General features: G+C 39.3%; 2 long non-coding RNA genes across 2 annotated transcripts in view; one reads left to right on the top strand and one right to left on the bottom strand.

The window, feature by feature from the left end:
- Positions 1-22927, bottom strand: part of LOC116667676 — a 61320-nt gene extending 38393 nt beyond the window's left edge. Inside the window, exon 1 of the long non-coding RNA XR_004324643.1 lies at positions 22316-22927. This is a non-coding gene — a long non-coding RNA (uncharacterized LOC116667676). The remainder of the gene's footprint in view (positions 1-22315) is intronic.
- A 476-nt stretch (positions 22928-23403) lies between these two features.
- LOC116667810 overlaps positions 23404-27873 on the top strand; it is a 44859-nt gene continuing 40389 nt past the window's right edge. The window contains exon 1 of the long non-coding RNA XR_004324888.1: positions 23404-23457. This is a non-coding gene — a long non-coding RNA (uncharacterized LOC116667810). The remainder of the gene's footprint in view (positions 23458-27873) is intronic.

Below are 27873 nucleotides of genomic sequence, written 5' to 3'. Positions count from 1 at the left end.
TCTGCCTTCTCTGCCTTCAATACGGGTCTTCACTCCTCAGTCAGCATTGTCCCATTACCTTGAACCATCTTAGAGGTAAGTCATCTGTGCTCGAAGCCAGCTTTTCCGTTTGGTTGGTAGAGCGATAGGAATCCTATAAGGGCCTTCTTGTCAACATTGTCAGAAAAGCCACGTACTAGCTGTGAGAAGCTGAGTCTGATTCTCTCCCAAAGGCTTGTCAAAAACTCTCGGTGAGCCCACTGTCAGAGGCACTACACATGAATTTAATGGCAGAATGTCTACTTGATGTAAGTGAACTGCAAAAGGTTGGCTCACATCGTCCCTTTTATGATCCATGGATATCAATCATGTTGAGGTATTTTTAGCAACATGGTCAGGTGGACTCATACCAACTGTCATTTTCTGTGAACGCTGAATTCTCTTTTACCAAATACAGACATAGTGAGTAAGCCAGCAATGTCCCTGACCTACTTGGGCAGACGAACAGCATTTTAAAAATTATCCACGATAATGTTCACCTCCATGGATGTAAATAATTGAGAAGTTAAGTATCATTAGGAATGACAGGCTTTTAATTATAGAAAAGGCCTTTCATCTGAAAAGCCGAGACAGGGACATGCTATTAGTGCTGTTATGAAGTTACACAGTTTGCCTTTAGAGTAGGTATTGTTATGCCTAGAATTTACAGTTCTGCCTTGGTGTGGTTTTTGTTTTTTTTTTTTAATTTTCTGCTTCTTATCTCTTGAGTTTCATTGTTGTTAAACTCTGAATATAAAAAGGACACTTAATCACCATCCTTCTGAACATCTTTTCAAAAAGTAACTTCAGCACTTGCAGTTGAAAACCTCTAAAACCTTGGACAACTACTGTTCACAAACCTTTAGTGGGTCGTGAAATCAATTTACTGTGTTGCAATGTGGATTTATTTTTTTAATGAAATAGGATACAGAATGTCAGAGGGCACCAAATATAGGAAGTATAAGTATTATTTTATAAGGTTTTTGTTTGCATTATTTATATGTGTTTTGATGATATTTGGTGAATTGGTAAATGTATATAACAGCTGGCTCTCTGAGAAAATGTGTGTGTCCATAAATCTATTATAAATTTTTCTGATATAAAGTACATATCACTTACAATTTACAAATAATAATAAATATCCATACTCTTTATTGTGAATTTCATATAGCCAGTTGATTTTCACAGGATGCTTTCATTGAGTTTTGCCAAACTTTTGTACCCATAGTCAACCCTATGATTGCAATGCAACTCTAATTTGACAAAATCAGCTATGAATAAATGCTTGATTTCTATCTGATTCAGCAAAAGTCACTCACATTGCTGAAGAATTTATGTATCTGCCATGAATGCTGGTTGACAGTTTCATTTACATTAATAAGACAAAAGTGAAACAATGAAGATATGTCAGAACTTCACTAGTTCATCGATCACATGAGTAAATCTTTGTTAAATCAGATCATAATCTTCAAGTATGTGTAGAATATTTCCTCAGTTTTTTGGTTCTACTCACAATGTAACAGCTGCAGACACTTTAAAATTTAATTGGCATTATGACTATTTTCTCCATCACATTCATGAGTAGATTATCAACTAAACAATAAATCAAGCCCTGATTTACAGTGCTTGCCAACTTCTGTGGTGTAACTATTCCCACTGTGTCTATCTCAGGCCACCAGTGACATCACAAGACAAAGAGTTGGGAAGAAATACTTAGCACGTTGTTATATGGCATTGCTAACACAGAGATGCAGGAGACAGCCTCATGAGCAGAGAGAATAGTAAAATGTCCAATAACTAGGAAGCGATGAGCCTTATTTCTTACTTTTGTCTTTAATAGAATTTCACTAAAAATGTATGTAAATTTAAATAGTGACTGCATTTAATAACCAGCTTACAAAATTTATGAAAATATAATAATCAACTCTCTTGAGAATACATAAGATGGCCCCAGCACGCTACTGGCAGTCATAGTTAAAAACAAGTTTAACAAAAGCCGTTCTAAAAATCTGCTGCTAGTGCTATAGCTGACAGGCTCAGTGGCCAGGTGGTTGGCACTGAACTTCACAGAGTTATCTACCTATTAGAAAAGAACTGTAGTTTTGGCCATATCCCTCATTTTCCTGAATCTTCTTTGGTATTTGATTCCTTAACACCCATATTCAGATGTTTCCCTTTGTCTTGCTTTTAGTTCAGAAGAAGAATTTTACCCAAACACTCCAGATCAGATTCTTTTTTAGTGCTTGTTTCCCCGGTGATTTTTTTTTTTAATTCTTATTTTTTATTGAAGTGTAGTTGATTTATAATGTGAGTTTCAGGAGTATAGCAAAGCGATTCAGTGATATATATACATGCATACATTTTTTTCAGTTTCTTTTCCATTATGGCTCATTTCCCCAGTGATTTTAAATCTAGAGGGGAACTACTAAAATTCCATGAGTTTGACTTCAAAGGGGCCCTCAGTTGTGTGTGGCAATCCCATTACATTTTCCCTCGGATGACTATTTACCATCTTCTCCTCTTATCTCAACCGTCTTCCTCCATCCTCACAACCCAGAGGTATCAGAGTTACCATAATTAATATTTGGATACAGCCTTCCAGCTTTTTCTATATGGATATATGGACTTTTAAATATAGAGCTCATAACATACAAGAATTGCTCCTTTTAAAAAATAATATAGTATTTCTAATTTGTAAGTGTGCAAGCAATAGAATCTCAATTTGAAGTGACTGAATATTGGCTCACCTAACAGACAGTCCAGATGGTTGATGGCGTCCCGGAGGAGCCAGGTCCTCCCTGTTTTCATGTGCTTCCCAACACAAAGTTGGCTTCACTCTTTGAGTGGTTTTCCCCTTGCTCATGGCTGCACCAGCAATCCACTGTGCCTCTTTGTTCACATCCAGCCAAGGTCAGAGAGATTGACTATATGTAGCTTCTTTCCAGAAGACTCCAAGAAGGCTCTCCTCATCTCATTAGTCCAAATGGGCTAAGGCCCATTAATCCTTGATCAACCAGGGATGTGCGGGGTAGGAATACCATGATCAGCTCAGACTAGCAGTAAGGGGAGAGTGGGCATGGAGGAGTCACCATAGGCCCTCTTGATAGCACTCAGGATGTTTTTTAATCCTACTTTGTCACCCATTTTTCTTAACAATATCTTGTGAACGTTTTTCAGTTTTTCTTCTAAATCGTGGTGTGCAATAACTGCATTATTTGTTTATTCAATATTCAATATAATTGGCATCCAACCTCACACTGTCTCATGGGACCTAACAGACACATGACTATAGTGTATATTAAAAAATAAATAATTTTTAAAACAATAATAGTGGCTGATATCTTACACACATTTACTATTTGCCAAAGACTATGCCATGTTATTGTCAGTGACCTCCCTACTTCCCACATCCTGCCTTCCATCCTCAATTCCCATGAGCACTTTAACTCAGTCCAGCCTAGCCTCCACCCCATCATTCCACAATGAAGTGTTTGACAAGATCAGACTCCATACTGCAAAATCCAGTGGTCCCTGCTCTATCCCCACTCTCCTCCATCTTTCAGTACAATTCAGCCCCCTGCTCTTTCCTGTCAAACTGAATTCTTTTGTCTTTCAAGATCCAACACACTTCCGATTTTTTTCTTGTTCACTGGCCACACTGTCTCAGCCTCATCTCTGAATGTTGCTGCATCCCAGGGCTCGGTCCTAGGCCCTCATCCCTGTCCATCGATGGTCTGTCCCTAGGTGGCTTTATCTACTATCTGTTTGCTGAGGCTTCCCAAATTTATATCTCCAGATGGGACATTTTCCCTCCCTTTCTGATTGTCTAACAGCAAGCCATGTCCACATCTCTGCTGGGACACCTAGCAGGCATCTCAAAACGTTGTAACCAAGGCAGAACTTTTGATCCCTTGCCCTCATTCTCCCAACTCTTCCTTCCCCAGTCTTCCTAATCTCAGTAAATGAAACCCTAAATGATCACTCAAAGTCCTGTCAGAAGACGAAAATCACCTCAGTTCTTTGAACATAGAATTGTTAACTAGGTATAAAATTGTTAACTAGAAAGTAGGTATAAAGTTGCTAACTGAAAAGATAAAAAGAAGACTTGAAGGTATGGTAGAGGTAGCAGGTGCGGGAAACAGCTATGGCCCTGAGGGCTGAAGGAGCATAGGGAAGAGACTGGAATTTTTAACATCCAGACATGTATTGGAGGGCCCCCTGCAGAACAGAAACTCTGACTTTTGAGTAGAGGGCTCTGCTTGGCTGGTGTCGCTGTCTCTCCAAGGAGGGCATGATGAAGTCAGCTCTGCAAGTGTTGGGAAAACTACAGCCCGGATTCAACTGCTGCTACCAGAAGGAGTAGCAGCTGTAGGTGGAAGAAGCTCAGCTAGGATGTCCTGCTCAGAAACTGGAAGCAGAAGGGAGGAGCAACGCCTTCTTCCTCCTCAGCCCTGCATCTCCCTGAGCACCTGCAGTTGTCAGGGCCCAACAGAGAGCCAAATGGCAAAGCAGAGATGTGGTTTGCAGAGTTCCAGCCCTGGCGTCACAAAGCAAGAGTATAGAAGGGGAAGTTTAGAGCTGAAGACAAGAAATAACCTAATAACTATCACAGCCACCTGCCTGGTTAATCAAGACAAAAGCCTGGGAGTGACCATTGTTTCCTCTTTCTATTCCTTGTATCCAGTCCATCACCACATCCTGAAGTTCTGCCTCCAGAATATCTTCTAAATCTCTCCCTTCTCTCTATCCAGACACTGCCACCTCGTAGCCCAAACCACCACTGTCAAGGGTGGATGAGTGCAATGATCATCCTGGTATTGCTTCCTGAAATGTATCGTCTCCTAGTACATAACTTGAATGGACTTTTAAAAACATAAACACCCTAGTAGCTTCCCACTGCACATGGAATAAACCCAAACTCCTCACCATGGTCTGGATTGCCTCTCTCACCTGGTCTGCTATCCCTCTAAGCCACACTGGTCTTCTTTCTCCTTTGAACATGCCAAGCTGGATCCAGGCTCAGGCCTTGATCTTGCTCTTCCCTCTGCCTGATCCCTTCCCCTCACCCCACCCTCTTCAAAAAACTGGCTCCTTAATATTCACAGCTCAGCTCAAATATTACCTTCTCAGAGAGGGCTTCCCCTCTAAAGTAGTGCCCTTTCGGGGCAATTACACGGATCGTATTCCTTTATTTGTTACTATGAGCCGTTCTCCCCACTAGAATGAGAGCCTGAGCATACAGGGACATTGCTCTATTTGTCCCTCTGTCCTCAGCAGCTAGGACAATTATCTGGCAAGTAGATGGAATTTCATACATTTGTGTTAAATTATGAATTTCATCTAGTTCTCAGAACAATTTTTTGCTATTATACAGGTGATGAAATAAGGAAATAGAGAGGATAACCAAAATTGCCCAACGGCAGGACCAAAAAAAAATTTTTTTTAACCTATATAAGTTTAACTACAGCCTAAACTCTTAACATTAATACCATATTTTTGACTTTAATTTGTATATGTAATACCTGGATTGTATGCTCCTCCAAAAGAACTATAATGTGAATAAATTTTTCTCTTCATCTTCTGAGCAAAATGTTCATGCTTATCTCCTCCACTGTGAAGCAGACCTTTCCTTGCAACTTCTAAAAATCATGGAGAAAATGGACAGCCAGCCTTTTTGAATGAGCAGGGTGGATTATTTTAAGAAGATATAAATTTTCTAAATGCTGCCATCCACGAATAGGTTTTAGGAAAGAACACCATAGGTGACATAAATCTTCCTGTTTTGAAAAGGAAAGCCAAGTGTTGGATTCCAATTAGTAAATGGAACACAATTGGCTCATCCAAGCTTTCATATCAGATATTTCGGCTGATCTGAGTTAGCTGCTCAGAGTCTAACTGATCCCAGATTCTCTGTCACAACTCTCTAGGTCACATGATGAAATAAGAAAAATAATTCTCAGATCTTGTATCACTTAAAAAAAATTCAAGTTATTACTCTGGGAGGGTTTTCACAGAGGTAGAATCAGGATTATCTCAAATTTCCCATGACTATGCCAACCATAATGAAAGGTTGCTAAGAAATACTTTACTTCCATCAAAGAACCACTTTGGGGAAATGCAGCCAGGGGTGTTTCCCACTGCCCTAGGCCCTAAAGCCCTTCTAAACAGGTTTCTTTCAGTTCCTTGGGTATTAGTTAGAATCATACTGGAAAATCTCTACAACATGAAATAGTAATATGTTCCTAAATTATGGGATTATTTTCTGTGCTTCAAGCTTTTAAAGGATCTACATGAATTAGCCATGAGCAAAAATTTCCAGATATATACACTCATTACCTTGCTTCTTGTTAAGCTGACAATCCTTCAGATTGCTAAGATTTTCCACCAATAGATATCTAATTTACACAGCTCCTCACTTGCCAGTAAGTCCTTCCACTAGAAATTGGCTGAAGAGAAGAGGAGAGCGAGGAAGACTGGAATGCATTTAATGAGACACATGAGAAAATAAATTCTGTTTATGTTAGGAAGAAAATGTAACACACTGCAAACATGTTGAACATGTTCTGATTTCCAAATCCTATTTAAAAGTTTCCTGGCTTTATGCCTAGCAGAGGCAAAAGGTATAGGATGGTAAAACTGTCTTTCTCTTCCTGCAGAACTGTGATTATCTTGAAGATCAGTCACCGCATTCGTCCTAGTGCCAATTTTCTCATCATGACACGAAAAGCCAATAACTCTGGTGTTCTCCTCATACCCAATGCCAGGATTGCAAAAGGGTAGGCATTTTTTGTTTTAACTCTGTTCTTATGTCTTCCTAGGACACACTACACTGCAGCATTTCACTTATCAGATTGGCAAAGAATAAAAGCCTGACGGTACTGAGTGTTGACAAGGATGTAGAAAAATGAGAACATTTACACAATGCTGATGGAAATATAAATTGGTCATTCCCCTTAGAAATTAACTTGTCAACATTTACAATAGTTGGGGATACATATAACCTCTGACCTAGTGATACTACTTCTAGGAATAAACTCTGAACATTTATGTAAGAAAATACTTAAAAGAATGTTTGTTACAGTCTTATTGGTAATTGTAAAAATTGGAAACAGGACAAATTTCCATCAAAAGTAGAACAGATAAATGGTGGTGTACTTAACATAGTAGAGTACAGCAATTAAAACTCATTAGAGCTGCATGTTTCAACATGGATGCATCTTCAAAATATACTGTTATAAAAAGCAAGTTGCAGAAGGTTGTATACAGTATGATAATATTTGTTACATTTAAAAGCATGCAAAACAATCATCTGTGCTGTTTACAGATGCAATCTTTTACATATCTATCTATCTATATATATAAAGAGTATAAAAATGTGAATGGGATTAGCAAGCACCAAATTCAGGGTGTACAGAGAAACTGGGCAGAGAATACAGGAGCTTGAAATAAATCCATAGTTCATTTCCTAAAACAAATACAGCAAAATGTTAAAATTTTAGAGTTAGGCTGTGGATACATTGACATTCTTTATACTTTCCTATTTTTAAAATGTTAGCGGGGGAAAAAACACTATCTCTGTGGGTGGTTTATTTTTATTCAGTAAACATGGGTTGAGCCTCTTCTCTAAGTCAGGCACTATGCTAAGTGCTAGGAGTCAAACAGCCCCAGAGGACTTAGAATCTAGTGGAGGCTGAGCCTAAATCTACCCCATCTAGTGCCATGGCAATTACTTTGTACTTCTATTATCATCTTATATTTTATATTATGGTTTCAGTTTTAATTACATATTTCTTTCTATAGTGGAGCTATTCAATAGAACTTTCTTCATTGATCAAAACATTCTATACCTGTGCAATCCAATATGGTAGCCACTAGCCACCATGTCACTGTTAAACACTTGAAACGTAGCTAGTGTGACTGGGGAACAAAATTTTCCATTTTAATTAAATTTAAATAACTACATGTGGTTAGCAGCTACCATATTGATAGCACCATTGTAGACTTTATGCCCTTTGAGGGCAGGGACTATGTCTTTCTCATCTTTATAGCTCTACCTTCACCCTCAGGGCACCAAGTCGGATACTGTAGCTCATACAAGACATTTGATAAATATCTGTTGAATTGAATCCTGGAATTGGGTCCTTTCAGTGCCATTAACTAGCATGAGCTCCAAGGAAATTCTCTTAACCTCTGTACATTCATTTATCTATTTATCAAACATGAACTGTATACCAGTTCTGTTCTAAGTTGAGGAGATAAAGAAGTAAATAAAACATAGGCCTTTTCATTGAGGAATTCACAATCTTATCTGGGCAATAGTTCTTTCAGAAATAAAATGAGAGGGTTAATCCTGAGGATTTCTAAGATCTCTTCCAGTCCTAACATTCTATAAATACAGTCACTGAATTGTCCATTTGTGGCTATGATCACTTAGAGAGTTTATGCAAATAGGCATTAAATCGATAAAATGAAGATATCTAAACTTGTCGAGAGCTCTTTGGTCTCATTTGTTTATTTATTTAACAAATATTTGCTGAACTCCCTTTATGGATGTTATGATTGCTTCCTCTTTACCCCACAGATGAGGAAGGGAGTCTTGCTTTAAGATTATGGGGATGGCCAAACACACAATACCCCCACTGGACAGATGAGATTGAGAGCAGTTTAGTAATCACATATAGTCACAGCCTGGGATAGGAGGACACTACAGACCAGGCAGGGCCACACAGGGGTTGCACTCAGGAACAGAGTGAACTACCAGGTGCTGTGAAGGCAGGCTTTGTAGTTTCAAGAGGGTGGTTCCTCTGGAGGATGTAATTGACTCATCTGAATAATTCCATGGGCTGGCAGGGTAACCCCTACTCAGGAATAAGCAGGAACTCTTCCTGGTGCATTTGATAAGGAGGGTTGTCTGTCTAGGGTACCTTACCCATGCGAGCAGAATAGGATGGGCAACTTATAATTAGGCCATCTGAAGCCCTCCTGACTTTATCACTGATGTCAAGGCAGCATACTGATGTTAAGTCTTAATTTTAGGGCTTACACCACAATGGGCCAGGCTCTATCCTAGGCACCCTCATGTGCAAGATAAGAATTAAGCAGTTCCTGGGTCTTATGGGTCTTATGATTTAATGAGCATATTGGTGGAATTAGTGAACTATAATGGTCTTCCCATCTCTCTAACTCTGCTATGGGTCCGGAGCCCAACAGAATAGAGAATGGAGAATGGCTTCCTTTGGCCACTAGAGGGCATTTCCTGCTTTCCGCAGAGGCCCCTGTTTCCTTGGGGTTTAGCTTCAACTGTGCGTTTAGTGCACTGTTTGGTTCTTAACTTTGGTATATGTCAGAATTACTTGGGAAAATTTTTAAACAGAGGTCTACCCCCAAGATTCAGATTCTGTAGGAACAGGACTGAGCTTGAGTCTCTGTAATTTGAGCATATTTCCCAAGCACTTTTGACAGGTAAGCAGAGATAAACTACCAATTTGGTGAGATAGCCTACATTCCAATTTTCAGGGGTTCCCATTTTATTTTTTTCCAGCTTTCTTGAGATATAATTGACATACAACATTGTGTAAATTTAAGCTGTACAACATGTTGATTTGATACACTTAGAAAATAATTACCACCATTACACCTCTACCACCTCACATAATTACCATTTCTTTTTTGTGGTGAGAACATTTGAGGTCTACTATATTATCAACTTTCAAGTATATAATACAGTCTTAATTATAATCACTATGATACACATTAGATCCCCAGAACTTATCCATCTGATAAATGGAAGTTTGTACCCTTTGACCAACACCTCCCCATTTCCCACCCCTACCCCCACCCCAGCCCCCAGCCCCTGGTAACCAACACTCTACTGTTTCTATGAGTTCAGCTCTTTTAGATTCCATGTATAGGTGATAGCATATAGTATTTATCGACTTCTGTCTGACTTGTTTCACTTAGCATAATACCTTCTTAATGCACAGGCTCCTTAAGCACGGTGCACTTAGCATAAGGCTGCCCTGAGTCTGGATGCAAAACCACATTGAGATTCGAAGCAAAGTGGAGGTAGAAGGCTGACTCTACCTCCAACATTTGCTGTGCTTGTCATCTGGGCTTCTCCTAGAGCCGCGTGCTTGGAAATCACATCCTATGGTTTCTGGCTCTAGACCAGCCCCTGCCAGTGGAACCTGTGTGAGTTGAGGTGGGTGGGGAGGAAGCAAAAGGGACAGAGGATATTATTCCTTCCTTCTTTATTTTCCTCACCAACCCTCTGTCACCTCTCTCCCAAGCCAGACACAAAATTCTTCTCTTCTCCCTCTCAAAAAAATCAATGCTCTCAAGTATTCTCTTCTGCAAGTAGATACCTGAAGAAGTCCACAGCCTGCAGACAGCTAAGAATGAATAGAGTGAAGACTCCGGCAGGGAACCCTGCCACAAGCAGATACATACAGGTTATCATCCTCATCCCCCGACTTGTTCCCAGTTTATCTGACTCTGAGAAGCACGAAGTAAGGGGCTATAATAATTGGAAACAACCTGATTTTCCATCACTTTAACGCTGCATCACTGGGTCTTTAATTGTCCTCTTTTTGTTAAGATTTTATCATGGTGATTTTTGTTGTTATTGTTGCTTTGTTTTACGAGTGCAACGGGCTCCCCATTTCAAACCTCCAGTGAGTTCTTGAGTGATATTTTTACAGTGGCTTCTTTTAAAATCACTGTAATTACTTGATTATAATATTCCTTGAAAAAAGTTGAAAGGAAGACTCTGGGCAAAGAGAACCACAGAGTTATTTGAGGATTATAGACTTCCTTTCAAAGCAGTTATGCTAAATTATGAAAGGCATACTCCCTGGAAGATAATGCGAGTTCATCTAGAAAAAGCAAGTGTTCCACTTTTAGGTAAGCTGAGAATTCATCCCTGCCCTCCAGTGACTGTAAACCACCCCCTCCACACACACTGTTCTATTTATTAATTGTCAGGATTTTTTTTTAAAGCTCTCAGGGCTAAATTATAAATATCCTCTTCCAACTGAAATGATTAAATAAGGGAAGATGGTATGTATATCTGGTCCTAGGAGTGGACATTGGAGTTGCTGACAGAGCATGCTGAATCCTTACATGGCCTAAGAACTACTCGACAGCTCTTTAGCCTTTTTTTTGCAACCCAGCCTAGGAAGCTCATTTCCATGCCTATGCAAATTAGACATTCCTTAGTGCTGTCTCCTGAATTACTCACTTGTATCACTCATTCTACACACAGGAATAGAACAAGAATTCACAGAATAACAACTTGAATGAGGTTGTCTGTCCTAATACCCAAGACATCCAACAGAATTGGGAGTACTCTCCAGAAGCATAGGTGTGTCAGGGTGTGGACTTGTAAGTTGCCCTTTCTTGAACTAAACATGTAATTAGAAATTTCGTGTCAGATATACCTACTTCAGGTGGTGCAACCAGAAAGAATGATAACAATAACATTTACATTTAAATGATCTTAGTCTATTATAATCAAGCCTCTCTGTTTCATAATTGTCCTCCATTTACAAAATACATTTCTAGGCAAATCAAACTTCTCAGGAGAACGTGAAAATGGTGGGCTTTATAAAGCCAAGTCACAACTCAAACAACTAAGAACAGCTACCACTTTATTGAATGCCTGTGACTGTGGGACAGGCACCGTGCCAGGCACGGTGGTTTACAAGCTGTAGCTCATTTAACTGCTTAACAACTTTTGAGGTAGGTACTATTATTTTGCCTGTTTTATAAGTTGGGAAACCGAGGCTCTGAAAGGCTAAGTAACTTGTTCAAGGCACCCACCTGTAAGTCTTTCATTGCACACAAAAGCACCCAGAGGGGATATAGAGGCCACAATCCAGCCTGTGATCCACTTGCCAAGCCACACACCAGCAGGGCAGTGCCTACCCAGAGGGGACGCCTTTCCTAATATGAACAAAGGCATCGTGTGGGCCATCGTACTACCCTGGCAACAGAACTTAAGAGTCAAAACTATTGATCCGATTCCAGATCCCACGTGCTTCACGCTATACTACCTTGCCAAGCACATTTTCCTACCTTGAAGGGTCCCATAAAGGTCACAAATATCCTGTTCTTTCCAGTGGCTGGGCTTGGGAATGGGCATAAGGGGCAAGGATGAGTAGATAGATGCCCTGTTAGTTTTGAAGTAGCCTGGTTTTCAGGTTTGATGGGCTCGGTAGTGACTGAGAGCAGCAGCAAAGTACTGTTCTGGAAACTGCCAGTGGCCTGATCCCTGGTAAGTTTTCTTGGCTGGCTTTATGAAGATCACTCAAACCTGGGACTCAAGGTGACTCTGCAGGAATGGATGTAAGTGCCCTCATGAGAGACATCGCTTCAGTGCAGTGACCCAATAGACAGGAATTCTTGGGCAACTCTACCAGGGCTGGCATTTTGACCTTGGGCAGTCACTTAACCTCAGTGACTCCCACTTCTCATCTGAAAATGCAGACAATGACAACAGTGCTTAGAAGTAACACCAAAAATGTTTTAAAGCAGGCAGAATTTCTCTCTGGTGTTTACAGTCATCTGTGAAGTTCTTTCCTCCCCGTTTCTCTTTCCCTGCGGCATTACCTTCCTTCCTAATATCAACTTTCCCCAAACTATCTTTATCTCAAAGAAAAGGCAAGGAAGAATTTACAGAAAGGATCAAATCACTATTGGGTGAATTTTAGCAGCAGGTGAAGGTTTGGGGTTTTCCCAGAGCCTATAAATCATAAAGGTAAGTGACTAAGGATTAGGCTGTCCTGAGAAAATGTCATAAAGTACATTTTAAAAAAATCACCTGCATGTATCTACATGGTGGAATATTATGCAGTTGTTATAAATGGTCATTCAGGAAGATTATGAGGCAACATCAGGGAAGTCTCCCAGATATACTGTGATATGTAAAAAGCAGGAGCCCAAAACATATGTATGAGCTATAACTACATACAAATAAAAATTATACATATAATTACAATTAAAAATTGTGTACATATACAGAGTGAGCCTGGAAAGTAATATAGAAAAATAAATAATTGGTTGAAGTGGTGGGATAATGAGTGATTTTTAAGTTTTTCGTGACTGTTATTACAACAATGTGAAGTATATTTAGAAATACTAAAAAAAGAGGAAATTTCATCATTTTAAAAACATCTGTAGAAAACTGGCCACAGAGGTATTTGAATTCTCTGTTGTCATAATTTCAGGCTGGTGATTTCTTTTACTTGGTACAAGATGTTTTTAGGACTTAACATTTCTGTAAAGCTCTTAAATATTGGTTTTTGCTAATATAAACACAGTGTCATCAACCATATGCTTGAGGATCTTTGTGTTGAGATGTTCTGTTTGTACAAGAATTTGCCAAACTCTGTTTAAAAGAGAGAACCTGGTTAAATAATATATAATAATGTTGTGATGACTGAGCACAGAGGTCAATATGGGCACTGTCACATCTCAGAATTTTACTTAGAACAAGTCACAAGTATGAGCTTCAGGAATGGTCACTGAATAGACAAATGGCTTCTTTCACAACAATGTTTAAATGAATCTAAAATCTCTTTTAGGTTAATCACCATCTTTGCAGGAATCTCTGGATGAGCACTCTCAAGTACCTGCTAGATAGAGAACTCCTACCTATAACTCATTCCCATTTTCCAAAGAGGAGATAAGATGTTTCCTATAAATGTAATTTATGCTCTAATCTAAAGGAAAAACAACAGTAGAAGTTTCAGATACTGCAACTAGCTTTCTGTGTGATTGACTCTACAGATTTCTTCCCATATACACACCTGGGAGCTTCTGATCTTCTCCAGGTTTCTTATAACCACCTTCCTATTCTTCACCCTTAAAAAGCAAACTTGTTGAGGCATAGTCTGCTAAAACTAGAAGGAACTTACAAATCATTTGGTTCAACTGGCCCATTTTACAGATGAGAAAACTGTGGCTCAGAATGTGAGATAAATGACTTGCCCAAGGTCACACAATAGGTTAGAAGCAAAATCAGGACCCTTTCTTTTCTCAGAGCAATTATCTTGCTTTGAGATCTTCCAGCCATGGCATAGATATACATCGATGGGGTTTCCCCTTGATTACAAGTGCAATATATGCATGCTATGTAAAATATGAAAAATATAAAAATAGAACAGATGTTCAAAGAAGAATATAAAAGTTACTCATACATAATTCCACCACCCAGAGATAACCACCATCAACATATTGTATATATATTTCTGGTCCTTTAGGTGTTAACTTTGGATGGACAGGAGTATGAGGCAACAGGTGTGCAGGGAGTGGGGACACTAGGCACGGTTGAGCTCTGGTCACGTGGTAGGATTGTTGTGTTGTGTGACTCTGCTTCTCCCAGGAAGCTTCCCCATGGGGCAACCTTGACATGTGGAGCCCAGAGTAGTCTATGAGGGGGTAATTGCATCAGAGCCATCTCCAGCATATCCATACGGGGAGAGAATGCCTGAAATGTGAGAGCATCCAGTTCGGGACCAGAGCTGTCCCTTTTCTATCCAATCCACTACACCTAATAAATAGGCCTCTGTGCGTTTCAGCATTAAAAGCACTCCTTTCAATTGACACATTGTAATTGTACTTCAATTAAAATTTTTTTTCTAAATAAAAGCACTCTTTTCTATAGGCTAAATTGCATAGGTCAAGAAGGGGTTACTTAGCTTTTGATTCCTCTAGCTATTACTGAGGCTTTCCCCAAAATTTACTTGCCTATGAATTGTGAATGTTCTCCCACAATGGTAAGTATTCTCCTATAGCTTGATTTTTAGTCCCTCTGGAAGAGCTCAGAAATATGTGAATCATCATTTATTTATCCTCTGATTTTTTGACATGTAAGTTGTTTCCAAGTTTTTACAATTATAAACAATACTGCAGTGAACATCCTTTAATAATACTTAAATATTTGTGCACATCTACTGTTTCTTTAGGATAAATTCTTAGAAATAGAGTTGCTGGATGAAAGAGTATAAAAATTTGAAAGATATTTGTTACATATTGCCTAATTAACTCCAGAAAGGTTGTTTTAATGTTCCATTCTACCTATCAGAGTTGGGGCTATTTTGGGTTCATCATTTAGAGCTCACCTCCTTCTTTGATCTGTGCTTCGACTTGGTTACTTTAGTTGCCAGGAGACAGAGGTCTCAGATACCAGGAGATGGACGTTTCAGATAGGATGAGATAGAATCTAGTCAAAGGGTTTTTCTTGTCCCTTTATTTCCTCCTCAAGATGGAGTGAAACAACATTCAGACCCTCCCATGGCTGGCTTTCTGCCAAGGTGACACTACTCTGAATGCCTGAATAGTCCAGGACTTCTGGGCTCACCCAGTTCACTTGGACAAAGAGTGAACTTCTGAGCCCTTTCATTACCTCCCCTGGGTCAGAAATGGTAGACTGAACAGACATCCAAGCATAGCCCCTTTCTTTTTTTCTTTTTTTTTTTTTTTTAAGACAGGCTCAATACCAATTTTCTTTCCTTGTCTGAGGCCCTCTTCTCTAATAAAGACATTAAATGGCAAGTAAGCCAACTTTCTGGATAAGAAGGGACTTTACACAGGAATTTGCAAACATTGTATGCTTTTTTCTTTCTCCTATTGTTCCAAATATTTAAATATTTTACCTACCTTCAGGGAGAAGGATTCACAGATCTCAGTGTAAACTGCTTACTTTTCTCTTCTTTGGAAAAGAGACTGACAATGGCTTACACTTAAATAGCACCTACTATGTGCTAGGATTGTAGTAAGTGCTTTACGCCTGTTTGTTTACTTTATCTTCATAATAGTCTGCTGCTGTAGATAGTATCATTTTCATCACCATCACCATCATCATCATCATCATCATCTCCATTATGCAGAAGAAGAAATTATGGTACAGAGAAGTTAAATAATTGATGGCTAGTACATGACAGAGCTGAAAGCAAAGTCTGGCTCTAGAGACCATGTCCTGAAGCACTACCCCTTCGTCTCCAGCCTCCTCCCGCAGTCTTGACTGACATCTCTTGAAACAAGCCCTTTATTTTTCGCTAATAGCAAAGCAGACGTACTGGAAAGGGTCATCCCCAATTATTGCAGTGGCTTATGGATTATCTCTATACCTTTGTCCAAATCTTTCCTTTCTACCCCCTGTTCTCTTTTCTTGGTTATCTAATTTCATCTATTTAAAACATTCATCTTCTGCTCTGGTCTGCATGTGGTTTTAGGTTCTCGTGCCCTGTGCAATCAAGGTGGCTCAGGGTGGCTCAATCTCCTTCCCTGCCTCTCAGCTCAGTTTTCAGACTGACAGTGGTTAGTCTATATTTTAATTGCAGTTATATTTAATTATGACAGTGACAGTGGTAGGTGTGACATTCACAAGAAAATAAATAGAATCAATTTAATAAACATGTTTTGACACCCATGAAAGGTATTTCCCTTACTCAAGTAGACAAAAAAGGACTTTAACTTGGAGGCTTAAGGGAAGCTAGGAACAGAAAATACATTGTGTCACTGGCGTGCTTGTATTAAGGTTCTTAATGAGAATTTCTAGTGTGTTTGCTTGCCCTTCCTCCAAGGCACAAAGTACGTGCTCTCTTTTACAAGTGGGATTATTGAGACTTGGAGAGGTTAAGTGGTCTGACTCAAGTGAGTCTGAGTCCGCAATGAGGCAGGGCCAGGTGTGTCACAGGGCTGCTTACTGCCGGTTCAGCTGCTGGTCCACAGGCCTGTGCAGTCTGGTTTCTTTGCTTTTGATGTCCTAAGATAGAATGAACCAGACAATCTAGACCTGAAGATTAACATCTTCCTTACTGCTGATAACCATGCCAAGATGTGGGCTATAAATTTCTTTAAGAAACGTCAGTCAGCTTGAAAAGAAAAATCTTCCATTTTACCTGCATTTATCGGTGATCTCTGATAGGAGCATCAGGTACTGAAGAAGTAAAAGATGAGTCTCAACCACACTCTGTGCTGCAACTCTTTGTCATTTGCTGGTGGCTTCACACACAAGTTACCCAGTCTGCCTGAATGCCCATCAATCTGTTCTTCTTTTTCTTATAAAACATTCTCTCTCTCCATATAGATATCATAAGGTAGACTTATAAACTGTCATAAGATACACTAATTTATAAATAATATATAAACTGTGTACACACATACATATATTGTATATACACACACGCACATATACATATGCATAAATGCAATCATGGTTTTTTTTGGTTTTTTTTTGTTTTTTCTTGGATCACCCCTTTTCCCCTCCTCTTCTTCTCATATGACCTACCCTCTAAAAGAAACCATGTTGTTTCATGACTGTATCCTTCTGTAGTTTTACTAATGCTCATACAGGCCTACTTAAATAAATATATACACACACGTTTATACAAGTGTATATTTTTTTTTAAACAAAGATGGGATAATACTGCATGCACTTTTCTACATAATGCTTTCCTCACCTAGCATTTTCTGGTAGAACTATCTTTAGGTCAACTTATACAGCTGTAATTCATAGCTTTTTAATAGCTTCATACTATTTCATGGTAAGAGCAGTTCCATCATTTACTTGGCCATTCCGCTATTGATGGACATTCACATTGTTTCCACATTTTTTCTGAGAAAAAGAGTGTAATAAATATCTTTGAACTTACAATTTTATGTGTTTTTAATTTTTTATTTCTGTAGGCTAGATTCCTGAGAATAAGATTATCATCAAAGTATATAGCCAATTTTGGTGTACGTTATTTGATGGCTCTCTAAAAGATATTTTTCTAGAAAATTTAAAATAAATATTGGTGTAAATATTGCTAACATTAATTTTTAACCATTACATTGCATTAAAATATTTCTCTAGATATAAAATTTTCCTATTAATCCTGTTTATTATTTCTTTTATGATATGAGTTAATTTTATATAAACACATCTATATTTTCTATGGTAAATTTTTTTTAAATTGAAGTATAGTCAGTTACAATGTGTCAATTTCTGGCATACAGCATAATGTCCCAGTCATGCATATACATACATATATTCATTTTCATATTCTTTTCCGTTAAAGGTTATTATAAGATATTGAATATAGTTCCCTGTGCTATATAGAAGAAATTTGTTTTTTATATATGGTGGTTAACATTTGCAAATCTCAAATTCCCAGTTTGTGTTTTCTCTTTCTGTTTTGTAAATAAGTTCATTTGTGTCTTTTCTTCTTTTTTAGATTCTACATATGAGTGATATCATATGGTATTTTTCGTTCTCTCTTTTGCTTACTTTACTTAGAATGATGATCTCCAGGTCCATCCTTGTTGCTGCAAATGGCATTATTTTATTCTTTTTTTTTATTGCTAAGTAGTATTCATTGCATAAATATACCACAATTTCTTTATCAAATCATATGACCACCTCCTTATTTTCTTCTTTACCTGTCTCTCACCTAATCCTTCTGACTAAGACTTACTCAACTTCCCAGAACCAGAAGTCACCTCCTGTGTATTCACCCTGTTCCTTCCCTCTAGTCAAGGCACAGGTCATTCTGTCTCCCCTGTACAAACTTGCTTAACACATTGTGTTATACTTGTCTTGAGTTTGTCAGCCCTACTGGACTGCAAGTTTCTAGAAGTCAGAATCAATGCCCTATTCACCTTTATTAAATGCAGCACCAAACACTGTACTTTAATACGGAGCTACTCAACATTTAGTGGACAAATGACATTTTTAAGTCATTTTATGTAAATTCTTACTTTATATCTGGTTTAAATGACTTCATTAGTGCCCGTAAAAAACAGGCTGAGAACAGAAGATTGGGTTAACTCAGTATTCAGAATGAGATGAGAACAATGCATATTTGTGATGCTTAATAGATATTTTAGAGGAAAAAAAAAACATGTATTCATTGTACCACAGACTCTGGATTACAACACAGAGGGAATAAGAACGCATATATGTTTTTTGATTTTTGGATAAGGACTTATCCTGCTTGAGTGATGTGCATACCTTTGAGAATATAAAATGAGGTTGATACTGACATAATTCTTAGATGGCCACGACCCTTGAAGCTACCCTGCTGCTTTAGAGAATTTTCACTTGCTATTTTTCTGTCAGAAATATCCTGTATCCTATTGAGTAAAATTTCCTGTTGAATGTATGTATAATGTAGACAACAATATGTTATTAGATCTTCTTACTTTCTTATTTTCATCTTTGTCTACTTCTTTGATTATTGGGGAAGAAAATTTTAAAATATAAACATTAAAAATGAGAGGCTTGACTTTGCATAATTCTTAATCAAAATCTTTTTTTTTCTTAACAGAACCAGTCAACTTGAGAACTACTGGAGTCAAATATAAAGAGGTGATTATCTTGAAACCTAGTGTTTGTTTATGTTTCTGTAATATTTACTGTTCAGAAGGCAACAGTAAACTCAAATTTATCCAAAAATTAAATTTGACTTAAATCAGCATGTAGTTCCTGGCAGATAATAGGTGCTCAATAAATATTTATTGGATCAAGGACTGATGAATTGTGGTAACAGACAACCTCATTGGTAACTTTTTATATTTAGAGTTGTTTTTATAGTACTTACACCCAACATTCTCTAGCTGATGGCTCTTAAAAAAGAAGGGTAATCCCAAAAATGTGCATTTGGAAGAAACTAATATTGCTCAAGGACTTCAACAGGAAATCTATGTTTGGCTTCTTTCCTCTTGGCAATCTAGGGCCAAAATCTAGCTTCTATGGACAAGCTTCTGGCAGTGTTTTTTGAGCACTGGCTCATGTAAATTTTTTTGTGGTTTTGGTGCCAAATGTAAACAAACTAAAAAAAAAAAAAAAAAAAAAAAAAAAAAACTAAAACTGAATCTAAAAACAGACATGTCTCCAAAATTTGACTTAGGAATACAGGCCTTAGTCTATACGTTATTGGGCAAATGATAAACACATTAAAGAAGTTTGGTGGGCAGCAGTTCTAAGAAACACAAAATGATTTAAATTTTGTGGCACCATTCTAGGCATTTGGAAGAGAAATCAGAGAACAGAATTCACTTATAGAACCTGTTAAACAATGTATCAATTCTTTAGCGATAAATTAAAATATAAAATATTGCCCAATCTTCACCTTAGCCAACATTCCATTCTCCCAACATCTGGGAAACTGGGCAGGGGAGGAAACAGACTGCTTCTAATTACTCTATGTCAGCCAAAGATTGCTTAAACTTTTAAAGTATGAGATGGAGTAAGGGAGAATACTAAAAATAGTAAATAGTTTTTACAAACCTTTCACAGATTGTTAACTTGAAAAATAAATGAACACAGACAGCTCTAGTTTTCTTCTTTTGCCCTTGGCATCATTTTCCAAATATTTGACCTTGATGGAAAATTGTTATTTTTTGACAATCCCCATCAGGGTTCTATGAACCCTCCCTGTGTACCAAAGAAAGAAACTGGTCCTACTGGTCTACCCCACAACAATGTGGTTGAATCACAAAATGGACACAGACACAGAGAGAAGAAAATCTGGCTCTCAGAAGCATCTAACTCAAGTGACATTTGATACAGTCAATTTAAAGGCAGTTGGAGGGCAAAGATGAATCAAAGGAAAGAATAACTTTCTAGAACCCTCTCTTCTTCCTAAATCTGATCTCCTTTCACCTGGCCAGGAGCTAATCTCTATTTAAAAAAAAGACTGCTGGACTAGCCTACCATTCAAAATCTTGTCTTTTTTTTTTTTTTTTTTTTTTTGAAACAGTGAATTCAGATCATACCAATTTTTTTTTTAAGCTAAGAAATTCTAAGGCTGACTAATGAGTTTCCTCCAAGACTTTCTAGATCTGAACAAATTGTGCCGCCATCAGGTTCTCCATGAAGCTTCTTCCCATACTTAGCTGGAAGAACAGATGAAAACAGCACAAGAGTGAACTGGAGTGGACAGTTTCTCTGGTATAATAAGCCAGCAGATGGGACCAAATGTAATACTATATTAATGTCAGACTTAGAAAAATCTTAGTCCTCATGTACAGTTATACAGACCATGCATTTTGAACTTTAGATCCTTCTGATTATGAGCCATAAAGAGCCTCCTAGGAAAGAAAATTGTCCATAGATAAGACTTCCCATGTGTTTTTGGTCTTTGTGACCAATGATTAAATCTTACCTAGTCTTCTGTTGTCTTCCACATCTCAAGTAGACTCTGAGATGAGGATTCATGTGCAAGTTATGTGCTGAGAAAGTGCCCCCACAAAGAGGTCATGAAGTGGATAAGAGAAGCAGGACAAGGAGGGGAAGAATCCAAACAAAGCTACAATTTCAGGTAGAGTGCTAGCTTCTGCCTGATCTTGCAGGAGAGCAGCTCAAGAATGTAATTTATACTTCAGAGTTTGTCCCAACTGGAGGCCAGTAGTTCATCTTTCATAAGCCCATATCAGTTATCCACTGGCCACCTAGGAAGATATAAACTCCTAGGCACTTGGACAGTTTACTGAGTGTGGGTAAACAGCTCTAGTAGCCAAGGGCAGTTCTCAAAGTTAATTACAGATGCAGGCCATTTAGAAGTAAAGATATGAAGAAGCCCAACAAGAGGTACACAGAACCCATAAAAGGGATTCAGAAGGATCTGGGTGGAGCATCCACAGGGTTGCTGTAAGTACTAGTTGTCGTGGTAGATACACAAAAGATAAAGGGGTCAAAGCATATTGCTACAGAAACTCATTCACATAGGCAGGTAGAAAGAGAGAAGAGAAGAAAGGAACAAGGGAACTACAACATAGCCAGAAAACAATAATAAGTAAGCCAGAAAGAGAAAGAAAAACACCATATGATATCACTCTTATGTGGAATCTAAAAAAAAAGACACAAGTGAACTTATCTACAAAACAGAAACAGACTCACAGACAGAAAAAAGGTGATTTAAAAAATCTTTTTAAACAAGTGTGGCTGAAGTAACTGTAGAGAACTAGACGAAAACCTTGAAGGATCCTGTACTGAAATTGATTGTAGGTTTAGTTGTTTTGTTGAAACCCAAACAAAAAATAACTCCAAACCCCTAGAACTATAACTTCTAAGAACTATTCTGTATAGGGCTGTGGTTGATGTAATGGAAAGTAAGGGAATCTCCAGTTATCAAATCTGTACTCTAAATATTAGCAAACAATTGCATATTTATATGCTTTATGTTGAAATAATATTTTCAAAAGGTATGGGTCTTATTTTTATCATGATTCTCCACTTTACATAACTTTATTCAGCTGATCAACCAACTAATCCAAAACTCACAGGCAGAAAAGAGAAGGAAAGTCTTACTTTTGGGAGCTGAGATTTTTCTTTCATGCTTTGATGCTCACTTCCCTCAAGTTTGGCACTAGTTGACCTCTGACACCTCCATCATCTTCACAGCTTTGACGTCGCCTTCTCCCTCTCCTCCATCCCTGGCTTCTATTGCCTGTGCTGCCATCTGATTCCAAACTTACTTTTCATTCACCTAGGTGACACCGTGGGCTCATTCCTCTCTCTCACCACACCCAGCAGTTCCATCCTCCACGCTCCTGAGACATGGCACACTTTCAGCATCCTCAGCGAGGGAGCAAATGGTGGAGTGGATAAATGCAGGGAGCACAGGGGAACCCCTTGGTGGTGGGCACCACCCCAGGTGTTCACAGCGCCCGAGGCCCCACTCTTGACGCTCTCCAGTGCTCTCACACAAAGGTGGGGGCCTCCGTGCCCACTGGACATATCCTGCCAGAGCCGCAGAGCTCTTACTAGGGACAGGTCAGCTACAGCGTGGCCAGTTCACTCAGGAGACTTCAGAGGACGGCTCTGCTCTTCCTGAGAGAGGCTGTGGTGCTGGCCCCCCATTTGCCCAGCCTCTAATCACCACGAGGACTCAGACAATTGGCTGCAGCTGAGGGCCCCGCGTGCCCAGCTGGGCTAGTCTCTTTCTTCCTTCCCTGAAGAGCTGGACTAGTTCTTGAGCGCAGAGAAATGATCTGCTGTGAAAATGCAGGACAGCCCTTCCCTCACCCTTCTGGAGGCCTCTCCTCAGAGTTCATCCAGAAAAAGTCTAACTGGAGAGAGAGAGACAGGCAGACATCTCAGTCCTGGGGTGTCCTCCCCACTCGTGGCATCTGCCTTGCCTCCAGCATCTGGGTTGTCAAGGGTTCAGGCCCTTTAAAAATGCCATCTTTGTGGAAGTTGAGTGTTGTACCACGGACAGCTGATGCTTTTTATATATGCTGGAGTCCAGGAGAACTCTGACCAGGCTGTGAGAGAAAGAACATCTGAAGGAGCTGTACACACAGCCCACACAATGACTCACATGCCACAGATACATTCAGCAAAGTGGACCGGCTGCATCCCAGACCATTCCTTCTGGGAGGAGCCCTGTGTCTGTTGGAAGATGCCTTGGAGCACCCATGGCCGGGATCTGCTGGGGTCACAGCATCTAAGTGAGTAGTTGCTCTGCTAAAGCTGAAAAGACACTTTATAATCTTGTGTTTAGATGGGGTGAGGGCAGTGGTGAATCAAATTTGCAAGGTTTTCTATGCTTAGGGCCTTGGGTTTGGGCGCAGTGAAAAGATTGGTTGTGGGAGGTGCCACCCTAGGGGGTGGTATTTAGGCTGAGGCCTGGCTGGAGAGGTGGGAGGAGAGTGTTCCAGACCCTGAGGTGGGGATGGGCCTGGTATCTCGTGAGAGGACAGAAGGCATCGGTGTGGCTGGGCTGAGGAAAGGACTATGTGTGATGAGGTGCAGAGGGAGGGCCCTGTGGGTCTTGTTGGCCAGTGTTTGGGCTCTGGGAGAGACTGCCCTGGACATCTTGCATCCTCTGACTGTCTTTGTGTACTCCCTAGCTGCATGGACATTTCCCTCACTGTGAGTCTCACTGTCCTAAGGTAGAAATGACACATTGGTTTTCCAGCCTCCTTTGCAGCCAGGGCCTGTTATGTGACCCTGGATGCAGTCATGTGACTCAGTCCCCACCAATGAGAGTTCTGGGGATCTAATGTACAGCATGGTAACTATGGTTAACCATACTGTATTATATAATTAAAGCTTGCTAAGAGAGTAGATCATAAATGTTCTTACTGAAAAAAAAAAAGAAAGATGATAATTATGTGAAATGATGAAGTTTTGGTATCTACTACTATGGTATCATTTCACAATGTATAAGTGTAATCAAATAATCATATTGTACACCTTAAACTTACACAATGTTATATGTCAATTATATCTCAATAATGCTGGGGGGAAAATCAGGGAAAGAAGTTTGAAGCCAGATTTTTGGGCCTTGAATATCCAGTTAGGGTGTTTTTTCTATTTAATTATTTAGGTATTGGCTGAAAGTTTTTGAGAAAGCAAATAATATGGTCACAATCACTTAATCCCAGGAATGAATAGAAGCCTGACACATATGAGACCTTCTATAAATGCTAGTTGAGGAGAATTGGATATCTTTTCCAATTCCTCACATGTGAAAAATGAAGATAGTTGACTAGAAGTGCTTTTAAATTAGAATTTTGTAAATTATTATCCTAAAGTATTCAAAAGATCTTTTTAACAAGAAAAACTCACAACTGTTCTGAATCTAAAGATGTCAGATTCTATCTCAATCTATAGATGCCAGAGTAGGAAACAGCTAAAATGAAAGGAACTATTTTAGTAATTCAAAAGAATTCAACCATCAAGGAATAAAAGAAAGCATTGGGCTCCAAGGGTGACTAATGAGAATTAGAACAAAATTATAGCCCTCCTATAAAGAACTTTACATGGCAAATCAAAGATGAAGGCTCATAGAGAGTTCTGCAGCAGAAAGTATCCAGGAAATACTGTGCGAAGGAGACAGAGCCACACGCTGGCCCTGAATGCACCAGAGCAAAAGATCTTTGGAATTATATGTCCAGGAAAATTGAAGGCATCTGCTATTTCAGCTTTGTTTATAGGACCTTATAAGAAGGAAAGGCAAGGGGAAAAGAACAAAGAATCTCCAAGAAAAGGACTCTAGGTCAATAATGACTTGTATGTAGTTGATACTCTATCAATATTTATTGATAATAATTGGTGCACAGAAATGGTGACACACACAACAGCATTTTAAAAAAAAGAAGTAAAGTGTCTTAAAGAATAACTGTTTGTGGAAATTTGGTTAAGGGGAGATGCTGTGTAGTTTAAAACTCCATCAGACAATCCAGGAAACCCATGGTGCCCACAGACCTCATCTCATGAAGTGAGTGCAAGTGATCCTGCCTTCACATTTTTGCCACAGCATCCTCTTCTCTGGTGCCAGTGATTGGACCAAGGGTTAGTTCTTGAGCAAGGGGAGGGTAGGTCAGGTGCCTAGGAAACAGTGCCCAATGGGCTTCATATTGAAAGGTGACGAACAGAGCCTATCAGATACAAGATGCCCACAGAGAAAAGAGGAGTGACAAGCAATACTAGAGTGAGACCCAATGCTTGGGACATCTGGAGCTACCACTGTGTCCCAAACAGTCAGAAGCCACTGTTTCTGATTCCTTGAGCTGGTTCTACACTAACGCTGCAGTTCTACAGGACTACACGTCTCCCCTGATAGTTCCACAGTCTTCCTTGATTCCTTGTGTATTGTTACAGTACGTCCACGTGACCTGAGGATATCTCAGCAGGTCTCCCTGCATCCTGAAAGAAACTATTATAGACTTCAGTTGTAAATACATATCGTATGTGCAACTGTTGGGTAAAAAAGGAGAACTTACTCACTCTAATAAACCAACTTTTAAAATTGTTATTACTGTCCCAGCAAATCTGCTCTGTGGGTTAGCTCTTCCCTACCCCTTAGATAAAATCCAGGAAAGGATGTATAACTTTTCCGGTTATTCTTAAGTAATAGAAGTCTTCATTTCTATCAAAATACCAGTCTCTGGTATTTTAATATTACTATACTAGGTTGGTGTACTTAAAGTAAGGCAATAGACAAACAAAACCTTCTAAACACGAGTTAAAGTTAAAGGCGCTCCTCTCCCCGAGCTAGGCCTGCAGCAGGCAAGAAGCAAGCTGTGGAAAAGGAGCTGGTCAGTGTCTCCTTTGCTTACTCTCCAACTCCAACCTGCCCATTGATCAACTCCACCAGGGGGAAACAGGGGGTGGGGTCAGGAAAGATTTTACTTGAACGGCACCCATATGATGCTAGTTTTCTTCAGCCTTGAACGGTATTTAAAGGTGGCTCTCCTGTGGGTACTTTTATGGGTTCTTCAGAGACTCGCCTCCACCCCAGTTGCCAGGGATCTCTCACCTGGGGTTTCTAGATGTGGGCACTGTATTTGTCAGGGGGCTACAGAGGACTCCTAACTCAGCCTGTGGCCAGGGACTGTGTACCTTCAGCATCTCTCTCTGCTAAGCAGTGTCTCCTCGGCATTTCATGGAAGCATCTAAAATAGCAGCTCTCTGGCTGTCCCTCCTGGTCCACTAGGACATTCTGCCCTGGGAATACAGTCACTACTTACCCCATAGTGCATTCTAAATTATGCTACTTGGGTGAGCCTATTGCCCTCAATGTTCCCCAGGTAAGAATCAGACCCTAGTCTGTTGTGCACCCCAATTACCAATCTCTCCTTGAAACCCTCCTCTCTAGCCTTGAAGTGATAAAAAAGCTCTCTCAACACCTCCCTGTGAGGGGAGAGTTGGGGCTATGGGACTCACACTTAAATCCTCTCTCTGAAAAAATCCTTCTAATCTCCAAGTTTTTAGCCACATCAACACTTTTATATCCAATTTTAGGGCAGCTTCTTTGCAATCCTGCATAGCTAGGCTGGAGTCTCACTTCAAAATGGAACAGTAATCTTGGGGCCTTGGCCAAAACGAATTTGAAATAGTTCCATTTTAATATCCTGTTGCATTTGTAAAGACCTTTCTATAATCCAGGAGACTTACAGATTTTTTTGTCATTGTTTTACTTTTTTAAAAAATTGGCAACAATCTATCCATTAGGAGCCTAATTTTTTAAGTCTAGAGAGTACAGTCTAACAGAACTAATGAGATAGCCAATGTAAAGTCCTTAGCACTTGACATATAATAAATGCTAAATAAACACTAGCAAATATTATGATTATGATTATTAGATATCCTTTCACCTACAAGAAGAAAAAGAAGTGGATTTGAGCATCGCAGTTGTTTTAACACTTTAATAAATATTTGAGGTCCATTTAGCCCTTTTGATCTCCATGAAGTTGATGAGTATATCTGAGGTAATCACTCTGTTGAAAGCCATCTTAACTCCTCTTGGCACACCCATGGGGAAATCCGCTGATTAATCTAAGAAGTGAAGGATAATATATAAAAATATACATTCCTTAGAGGACAAGCCATCATACAACTCCTGAATTTGAGCTGTTCAACATCTGAGATAGAATTCATGCTTGAGACCTCTGCCCTCAAGAACATGGAGTTTCATAATCTTTGTTCCAAAAATCTCATTTCCTTTCATTTTGCATCCTACAATGTTTCCTATGGTGTGTTTTCAAGTAATTAGTTTTACATTATAACCAACACATCTTGCTGTCACCACCAGAATGCAAAATAGGCGTGTACTATTTTATGATGCAAGTAACTCAAAGCCTCACCTATTACAGGAATAATTTCTTTCCTTGTAGAGTTTTTCCCTTAGAAGCCAAAAGCCCCAGGGGGTTATTCAATGTAATACCTGTCCTGTTGCCTCTCAGAAAACCTGCTTGGTATGCTGGAGTTCCTCATTCTCTATGGCTATTGCTGAGGTTCCTGCAAAAAGAGCTGGTCCAGTATATGGACATTCTGTAATGCATGTAGAGAAGTGTTGAAGAACACATATGATAAAGATCTGTGTAAGAGTACTGAAAAATAAATAAATAGGTAGGTAG

Source organism: Camelus ferus, chromosome 12 (genome assembly GCF_009834535.1).
Source record: "Camelus ferus isolate YT-003-E chromosome 12, BCGSAC_Cfer_1.0, whole genome shotgun sequence".
Lineage (NCBI taxonomy): Eukaryota > Metazoa > Chordata > Mammalia > Artiodactyla > Camelidae > Camelus > Camelus ferus.
Note: the sequence above shows the minus strand (reverse complement) of the source record. Positions and strands in the feature narration are given on the sequence as shown.